This window comes from Notolepis coatsorum (assembly GCF_963971535.1).
Source record: "Notolepis coatsorum genome assembly, chromosome: 16".
Classification (NCBI taxonomy): domain Eukaryota; kingdom Metazoa; phylum Chordata; class Actinopteri; order Aulopiformes; family Paralepididae; genus Notolepis; species Notolepis coatsorum.
Window position 1 is genome coordinate 24,304,691 of NC_140180.1, and position 10,330 is coordinate 24,315,020.

A 10,330-nucleotide genomic window follows, 5' to 3' on the forward strand; every position below is an offset into this window, starting at 1 on the left:
CGTGTGCTCTAATCTTGTGTCTTTTCTCTCTTTCATACATACACAGCACACACACACAGACACACAGACACACACATACACAGCACACACACACAGACACAGCACACACACACAGACACACAGACACACACATACACAGCACACACACACAGACACAGCACACACACACAGACACACAGACACACACACACACACACACAGACACACACAGTCGCACAGACATACACACCGACACACACACACACACACACATTCCCTGTGTCACAATACACACATACAATACACACACGTCTGTACACAGACGCACACACACACAGACACACACACACAATACACACATACAATACACACACGTCTGTACACAGACGCACACACACAGACACACACACACATACACACACACACACACACAAACACACACACACACACACACATCTCACTAAATCTTTATCTCTCTTCGATGTTCTTAATGTTTTACATCATATCGTGTGTGTACATCATATCTTGTTTATCTCTCTTCGATGTTCTTAATGTTTTTATCTAAATCTATGTTCTTCTTAATGTCTTTATCTCTCTTCGATGTTCTTAATGTTTTTATCTCTCTCCGATGTTAAATCTACGTATCATCTTAATGTACGTCATGTCAGATCTGACATGATATGACACGTCATCATATCTGTCATGTGGGGGCAGGACTGAGAGGGGATTTAGGGGACAAGCAGAGGGATTGAGAGTTAGAGTGTTTTTGTTCAAGCTGTGGTGATCCTCTGCTCGATCCATAGCTTTTGCTGTTAAGAACTTCTTTTCCTAAATAAATTACCTACTTGTTACAATTGGAAATATCGTCTCCTGCTGTGTTAAACAACCATCAGCCACAACAGTATACATTAATATTCTGTTACATTTCACCACCCCTTTTTTTTTTTCTTTTTTCAATGGGGTATATATAACGGTGTTATAATAGGGCAGCGATCCGCCTACACCCTGTACATTCACAGGTCTAGTACGTCCCGAGGCTTCACTGCTCGGCCGGACCTGGTGTAGTATGAAGCTGAGTTCGCTTCTGAGTCCTCTGACAGTTCAGGGGCGTTGGTGTCCGGTGGCTGATCGACGCTTTCTGGAACTGGCAGACTGTCGCTGTCCTGGAAGTGTTCCTCTTTTGTGTCCCTCAGGTGCCTGCGGTTGCGGCGTTATTCGCGTCCATCTTGGGTGCGAACGTGGTATGACCGCGCAGTGTCGGCTGGTTGTATGACTACTGCTGGCCTCCAGCGTCCATACTCTTGGAGCCTGACAGATTCACCACAGTGTAGTGGGGGCAGTGGTCTAGCTGACCTGTCATAGTATTTCTTCTGGTGCTGTTGTCTCTGCACTCGCTTGTCATGTCCATCTTTGGGGCTGACTACCCCTGGCCGCAGCTGTTGGTTGGTGCTCGGGAGGGTTGAGCGCAGCCTGCGGCTCATCAACAGCTGTGCCGGCGATCTGAAGTTGTCGACTGGGGTGTTACGATACTCAAGGAGGCTTAGGTAAGGGTCTCTTCCGTCTGCTTTAGCCTTGTCCATGAGTGATTTTGCTGTCTTTACGGTTCTCTCCGCTAGTCCGTTGCTCTGCGGATAATGTGGGCTTGACGTGACGTGTGTAAACTCCCACGACTTGGCGAATGCCTCGAACTCTTTAGACTTGTATTGTGGTCCATTGTCTGAGACAATAGTCTCTGGGACGCCATGCCTGGCACAGGCTGCCTTTAGCTTGTGGACTACAGCTGCCGATGTGGTGCTGTGAAGTCTGTCTAGTTCGAAGAACCTGCTGTAATAGTCGACGGTCACAACGTAGTCCTGGTTGTTCCAGTTGAAGAGATCTGTCCCTACCACCTGCCAGGGACGGTCTGGGATACGATGAGGCATCATGGGCTCCTTGGTGTTTGATGGGCGGCGCTCTTGACATATTGAGCACTTTTCCACGACTTGCTCTATATGTTTACCCATTCCAGGCCAGAACATGATGTCTCGTGCTCTCAGTTTGCATTTTTCCATGCCCATGTGGCCTGCATGGATCTTGATCAGCATCTCTCCTCTGAGGCTGGTAGGGATGACTATTTTCTCCCCTTTGAAAATGATTCCATTCGTTTTGGATAGTTCATCTCGGTTGTAGCTGAGGGGCTACACAACCCGGACTGTATTAAAGATTGTTTAGATTAAACCACTACTAAATATTATTACTTGCCAGACAGTACAGTTAGATAAATATGGCAGACACTCAATTGACGGCACGGGGACAAGGATATCAAGTTTACAGTATTTTAATAATCATATCACTATACAACTGAATTATTACGTTGCTCTTTTAATAGTAGAATGTCAGAGTATCAAAGTCAGGGGGAATGAATATTTCCTAGGTTAAGAATACTCGACCGGAGCTCTGCAGGGAGTGAGAGAAGGCGATACAGGGCAAAGCATGGTGGGTAGCTGGAGACGATGATTTCCCCTGTGGAGTTGTAAGCTCCGGAGGAATTGAAGAATAGTCGGATAATCCTGTGGTCACTGAAGAAAAGGGGGTCTCGTACGGATCCAGTCCTTGTAATCCAAGTGCCCGATGGCAGGGTTAATAGCTCTTAATCCAAAGCCCGATGGCAGAGAGGGTGGCTAGCTAGCTTCGTTTGTACTGGAAGCTAGCCCAATGACGGTCTTCAGGGAGTAGTTCGATCCAAACTCCGATGGTCTTAACTATACGCTTCTCCACGTTACTTCGCTTACACAAGTCACTATACTGCGCCAATAATGGCTCTACAATATTATGGTCGTATCTAAGTAGCTACTAGCTATCCGTAACAATACACCGCGGGTAGGTCTGTGTACAACGGTACCGAACGTATTACAATCTCGCTCGGCTGCTTCTCCTGTTCTGCTACTGCCGACTCATTACTTCCACTGCTCACATGTTCACTCGTTCTGCACACTCGTTACTGTGTTCTCGTTTCTCTGCTCTCGTTTACATCGGCTGCTTGCGCCATCTACAATATATATACTCAGACTGATTTCTAGAGCGCAGCCGAATTACCTGTCCGGAATCAATGCGCCTACTAAGGGCATGTCTGAACTTGCCCGGACACGTCTTTAAACTTGTCTGAGGGGCACGTCTGCTGGCGCCTCCAATGTCAAGGGCGGTGCCCAATGAGGTGAGCGAATAATACTATGATGCAAACGGATGGCTTAAAGGTATATAGCTTATATATATATAAACAATATACAAGTTATACAAAATAATAAACGCAGATTCTCAGTGTTAATCTGGCCCTTCAGAACAGCCGCCTCCTAATTAGTCCGCACCTAATTAGTAAATAAATGGGGGGCACAGATTAATATTAAGGTCAAGTCAACTTCTCCATAATGCGCTATGGGGAGTTGGAAACAATCTACAAAGTCAGTGGGTCATCGTCGTCGTCAGGGGATTTTGGGATCTCCGGCAGCTCTATCAACTTGGCTACAGGTCTGGTGTAGGTCCGCCCTTGGACGATGACTTCTGCCGCTCTGACCTTCCCATCGGAACCAGTAATCACTCTGCTCACACGGCCGGCCGGCCATGTAGCTCGGGGTAGTGACTGGTCTATTATCATCACGACGGTATTCACTGTCAGGTTGTCCCTGTCTTTAACCCACTTCTGACGGGCTGGAAGGGAGGGTAGGTAGCGTAGGAGGAAGCGGGCCCAAGACTGGTCGGCCAGTACTTGGCCGTGTCTCCACATCCTCCGTCCGTTCATCTCGTCCTGTCTGTACACCGTCTGAGGAAGGGCCGGGTCCGGCCGCCCCATCAAGAGGTGGTTTGGGGTGATGAGTTCGATGTCAGCTACGTCGCTTGGAGCGTAGCTGAGGGGTTTGGAGTTCAGAACTCCCTCTTCTTGAGCCCTCAGGTAGGCCACTGGTCCGTACGCCACTTCTGGGGCGTCGCTGAAGACGCTGATGGCGCTTGTTATACGCCGCCTCCTGCGCGGCGTGAGGGTTGGCGACTGGGGTCATCAGCCATGGGGCCAGTGCATATCCACGGCCTCCTAATAAAACAGGTCATTAAAGGAATAGAAGCCTATACTGGTGCAAGAACAATTCTATACGCACAGATACTTACCAATTAGCCATGCGTCTCCTGCGTCTCCTTGTTCGAGGAGCATACCCACTTCGCTGTTCTGGAGGATGTACGAGTCGTGCGCACCTCCTGGGAAACGGGCGACGACGTTCAACAGCTGGTTGTTGGCGTCACGGATGACCTAATAATAAATAATAATTATAAATTCTATTTGAAGAGAGAAGCAAAAGAAATGATAGATATAGGAAACACAGGAAAAAAGAAAAAACTAGTAAGATAAGAAAAGGAAGCAAGGTGCTGTCCAATTGGATGAAGTGGTAACAAGAGAGTAAACAAAAAATAGAAACATACCTGTACATTGATAGAATGGTACTGATTCCGATTAAGGTATGGGAACGGGTCTGGGGAGGGTGCCAGGATGCGCACGTGGGTGCAGTCAATAGCGCCGATGATGTTTGGCAGCCCAGCGATGGCATGGAATGCCGTCTTCACTGGGATCTGCTCTTGGGCGGAAAAGGGGAATCTGATGTACTGTGTGGTCAACTCCACGATGCCAGCCAAGACCCGTGGGATGCAGCGGCTGATGGAGGTCTGGGATATGCCCACCCTGTCTCCTAGCTCCCTCTGGAATGTTCCAGTTGCTAGGAAGCCCAAGGTGGACAGTACCTGGACGTGCGGTGGCACAGGGTTGGAGCGTCTGGTCTGGCTCCTCAGTGCTGGCTCCAGCGTCTCGGACAGCTCCATTAGCACAGGTCTTGACAGCCTGAAGCGTCCCAGCAGGTACGCGTCACTCTCGGCGAAGAGATCAGCGTGGTCCCTGTACTGGCGCTCCCTATTCATTGCGCGTTCGTATCGGGCATAATTATGCTGGACGTTACCCATAATTGTGTGTGTAAGCCTTGGGTGCAGAGTTGACCATGAGTTTTAAGCATGGCGCGATTAATCACTGTTAATTGGATGCCAGGGTTCAATGTACATGATTGCTGTTCAGTGCACCTGCAAGGTCAGGTTTATTTGTCACACGCAACATCATACCGGTAAGATGAGCAGTGGAATGTTTATCCACTGGCTCTTATAATGTATACAATAAGCAAATGTCCCAAACTATAAATAAGAACAACAATAAAATTATAACAGAATTATGTGGCTGATGTATTTATTTATTCCGAGTCATTTGCAGTGTGTGTAGCTATTATTTATTTTTCCGACATCAAATAACGTAATTTCTTATCATACAAATATTGTCATATTTATTTTAATTATGATTAAGTAATTAATTCCAATGAGGCCTGTAGTGTTGACGTGAAGGAATCACTATGAGAACACAGTCTGTCAAGTTGTAATAAAGTTTTAAATTAGTCAATCAATCATGAGATTTGATCGTGGGCTGAGAGCATATTTAAGTGTGCTCCTCAGCACTCTTGGATCTGCTCTCAAATAAGATCTCAGGAAAATTTGAGGACTCCCACTCCCAGCCCTAATATGGCCGAAATCTGGCTAAGACGAAATATTTTGTCGTAACTTCGTTCGAGAATGAGACCCATTGTCTCTGCAATGTATAAACTATCATGTTCAACCACCCCTGATACCAATACCCAAACTAAAGTCCAATGGGAGCGAGACATGGGCATATCCATATCTGAAACACAATGGGAAGCAGCACTTAGGAATAGTACTAAAATATCAAAATGTGTTAGATATAAAATTATACAATTAAAGATACTACACAGGGCCTATATAACACCCTGTACACTGAATAAAATGAATCACACCCTACCCAAATTGTGCTGGCATGGGTGTGGAGTAGAGGGTACGCTCATGCACTTGCTGTGGCACTGCCCGCTTGTTAGGACATTTTGGTTGGACATTGCTGAGGACCTGTCAGTTACTCTCCAAATTGACATTAATCCTTGCCCTATAACGTGTATATTGGGTGTAAAAATGTACACTGCTCAAGCAAAGATTGTAAATAATATTGTAGCACTGGCTTTTCTAGCATGCAAACAGATTATTTTAATGAACTGGAAAGAACGCAAACCGAACTGCTTCAGTTTGGAGAACTGGCGCAAGGACTTCATGGACTTGTTATCAATGGAACAGGCTGCTCTATCTCTTCAAGAGAGTGATAGGCCCGATGGCCTTCAAGGTCCCTGGAACTTTATTAGATCACTATCTGGAATATGTTTGTGTACTGAACCGTTGTAACACTCTGCAACCCCCCCCCTCACCCCCTTGTTGTTATTATTATTATTTTTTGTCTTAGTTTGTCTTGTCATGTATGTATTGTCTTGCTTGTGAAAAATAAAAACTTTAAATATGAAAAAAATTATAATTTCCAAAGGACCAGGTCGAAAACACGCTCAATACAAGGGTATCCACATCAGAGCCCTACTATTTTGACTCCAACCTGGGTACAGACGTAAGAATACTGAATAGTCATTGGGTATAACTTTAGCTAGAAGCAGTACCAGCAATTGATTGAATATGTAATCAGGCTACCAGGACATATTTAATTCCATCACGCTTACCTCAGATGAAAGCAAGGCGTGGCCAGCGTTTTGAAAGATCATGATGCTCGTGAAAGAACGCGGTCCAAGAGTTGAATAAAAGTATTTAACAAAGTTTGGTTTAATTAGAAAAAGTTGTTACAATAATACTGTCTTGGAAAGATCCAATCCAGGAAAATAATAAAGCACGAATATAAAAACTCATCAAAGTCGAAGTCAACATCTTTCTCAAGAAGAACAATAAAACCTCTATAGTTTAAGAATCATCACAAAAAGTGAGCGGAGAGCCAAGCACAGCTCTTCAAATCTAAACAGACAGGATACCTATGTTGAGAGCTGGCCATCATAGGGAAAAGCCTGCATTTAAAACATTCATTTTCAAGTCCTGTACACCGCATGACATTGAAATGAAGATAAAAAAAAGTCACAAAAAGAAAAAGAGACCTTTTCATGGGCTCTTTATACACAGGTCCGTAGCGTCACATTGCAAGCAAAGATAAACACTCCTTCTTTCAAAATGTGACTTGCCATTGGCTTATCGCTACTCCAATGGTTAGTAACTTGAAAAGTAAAAGTAATCAGTTTAACTGAAACGGATTACTGTACTTCGGAAATCCCCTAGGATCCCTCTCATCAATGTCATGTGCTTTTGCACTGGTCCCTGGCCTTATTAGCAGGCTAGTGAGGGAGACTGGTCTAAGAGGGATAGCCTGTAAGCTATAGATATATACAGGTACTATACAGGCATTTACAATAAACATATACTTAATCATGGTTAAGCTTAATCATCACCCGTTGTGTTTTAAACACACGTACAGCATTGTGCAGAGACCATTGGTAGTGTGATTGTAAAGGGTTAACCCTCTGATGCACCAATCAGCTAGCTGCAGTATAGGATTCTCGGACGCGACCGGAGGTCGAACTGTTGTAAAATGAGACAGCAACAACTCCTCTCCAGAGATAAGGTCATAGCGACCAATCAGCACACAGCAGTATATAGGGTCCTGGGGCGCCGACCGGAGCAGAGTGATAGCAGGGCTACAAGGCCACACACAGGGGAGGGAAAGATAATGCACCCTAATACTGATGCAAGCCTTCCTGCTTGGAATGTGCCGTGCAGTAGAGAGACCCTGTCCGGGGGAGAGAGGCACAATGAGCAGACAACTTGTACTGCTGTGATGGGAAGGCCATGAAAAACAATATACAAGATATATACACATGTACTTCAATCATCTCATCAACGGTGAAAGAAAGTAGGCACAGAGGTCACTGTCCTAATAACGTCTGTGAGGGGGAACGGGATGGCAAATGCTGGGTCACGCTGGCTGTGACTCTCAACACTATTACAATATACGACAGCAGCTTCCAGGGGAAGTACATTCTACCCCATACACACTTTCGGCCGTAGTGCTTTACCAGTCTTTATAGAGGAGATAAAACTGGGAACGATGTTACTGCTGTTGTGTATGCATCACAACGGTGTTCACTGTGCCTTTAAGACGGCACAGTGGTTTTACGACAGGCTAATGTGAAGCGCCGTCAAGCGTGGTGGTAACGTAAATGGTAAATGGCTGCTTTTTTATGTAGCGCTTTTATCCAAAGCGCTTTACAATTTGTTACTCACATTTTACCCGTTCACTCACACATTCACACACCGACGGTGGAGGCGACCATGCAAGGTGCCAACCTGCTCATCGGGAGCAATTAGGGGTTAAGTGTCTTGCTCAAGGACACATCGACATGCTGCCCGGGAGGAGCGGGAATCGAACCGGGAACCTCCGGATTGCCAGACGACTGCTCTACCTCCCGAGCCACTGTCGCCCCTTAACGTCAGTGGGGTTGATGTGTTGAGCGTGCAATAAAACGTCTAACGTTAACGTCGTAGTCCGTGAGTTTTTAATACACAATATTGGCGATGAGGACTACATTTATGGATTCCCTACACTCACCTCTCTCTCCGTTCCTCACCCTGCCTGGCGCGCCACAGATTCCGTGGATTCGTTGGCTGGAAGCGTTTAATACGTTTATAATAGCCGTCGGGCTAGCAGACGCTAATGGCGTTAGGAAGAGAGCCCTCCTGATACACACTGAACGAGGGACAACGGATTTTTAGGACTCTCGGAGACGCACAAGTTATGGGGACTGTGTCACACCACTGTCTGGACATTTCTCTGCTCCACAAAACATTATGCTCCGGCGAATCATGTTTCGTCAGTGACGTCAGCAGGCAGGTGAGTCGGTCCACCACTACGTAGCGGATCTACGGGGGCTGGCTAGCCTCTGTAAGTTTGGGGTGCTGTAAAATGAACTGATATGGGATCAGCTAGCTGAACACACTAATAACCCGAAGCTCAGAGATAAGCTATTAATGATGCCAGACGATTTTGACATTGGCAAAGGCTGTTAATATCGCTTTCCATCTTGAGTCAGCAGTGGGCTTAACATCACAGGCTTCACAGCTAGCACCCGCCAGTAATTTCCCTCCCAAACCACTGCTACTGACTCAAACGGTGGCGCTGTCCGAGGAGTCCCCCGACCCTGTTTTCCAAGAGGACAGCCTGGATGTAAATTTTGCTGCACACTGGGGTACGACAGCACGCTGGGCCGTTTGTGGAAATTGTGGATCCTCATCACACCCCAGCCGAGCTCCAGCTTGCCCTGCCAGGGGACAGAGGTGTCAATTTAAATGGGGCATGGCGGAACTGCTCCCACTCCTGCTGGATACGGGGGCCTCCAAGTCGCTTTTGATATTTTTTTTGGATGACATAGTGGTCCATGGTGCAACATCAGCCATCCACGACGAGCGCCTGGTGAGGGTGTTGGACGTCCTCGCCAGTCACAACCTCACGCTGAATGGGGACAAGTGCACCTTCGCTGTCCCAGTCATCGAGTTTGTGGGGTTCCGCCTGTCTGCGGATGGCCTCAGCCCGCTCCACTCTAACGTGGAGGCCGTGCTGCGCCTGCCTGAGCCGTCCTGCCCAGCGCAGCTCTCGTAGTTTCTGGGGATGAAAGCCTACTACCTGCACTTCCTTCCACAATACTCCGTGACCACCACCCCACTTCATGAGCTCCTGAAACAGGACGCGGTCTGGGAGTGGACCTCGGCCTGCTCCACCGCTGTTCGCCGGCTTAAGACGCAGCTCCCCTCGCCGCCGGTGCTCGCGTTCTTTGATGTGGTGAGCCCAACGTTTGTCACCTGTGATGCGTCCAATATGCAGATCGGGGGGTGCGCTGTCTCAGGTCCAGCGGGGCACGGAGCGGTTTGCCTCCCGGTCTCTCTCCCCAGCTGAGCAGAAGTACTCGGTGGGGGAGCGGGAGGCTCTGGCCTGCGTCTGAGCGTGTGAGCGGTGGCATATGTACGTGTGAGCGGTGGCATATGTACGTGTACGGACGACATTTTACACTGCGGATGGACCACCAGGCTCTCACCGCCCTGCTGGCTACGTCAGGGTCGGGACACAAGCCACTGAGGATTCACCACTGGTCAGAGAGGCTCCAGCCATATAACTTTACCACAGTGTTTACTCGTGGTGGCTGACCTGCTCTCCTGTGCCACATCTACCCCGGCACCAGGCCATGTGAGCGGATCGGAGCGTGAGCGGCGCGGGGAGCGAAGCGGGCGGTTTTGACGTGAGCGAGGAGTGGGTTTTAAAATGGGTCGGCGCGACGTCCGGAGCGAGAGTTCTCCTCCGCTCCAATCCACTCCGGGACGCTCACACAGTGGTTTAACACTGATGTAATAATATACA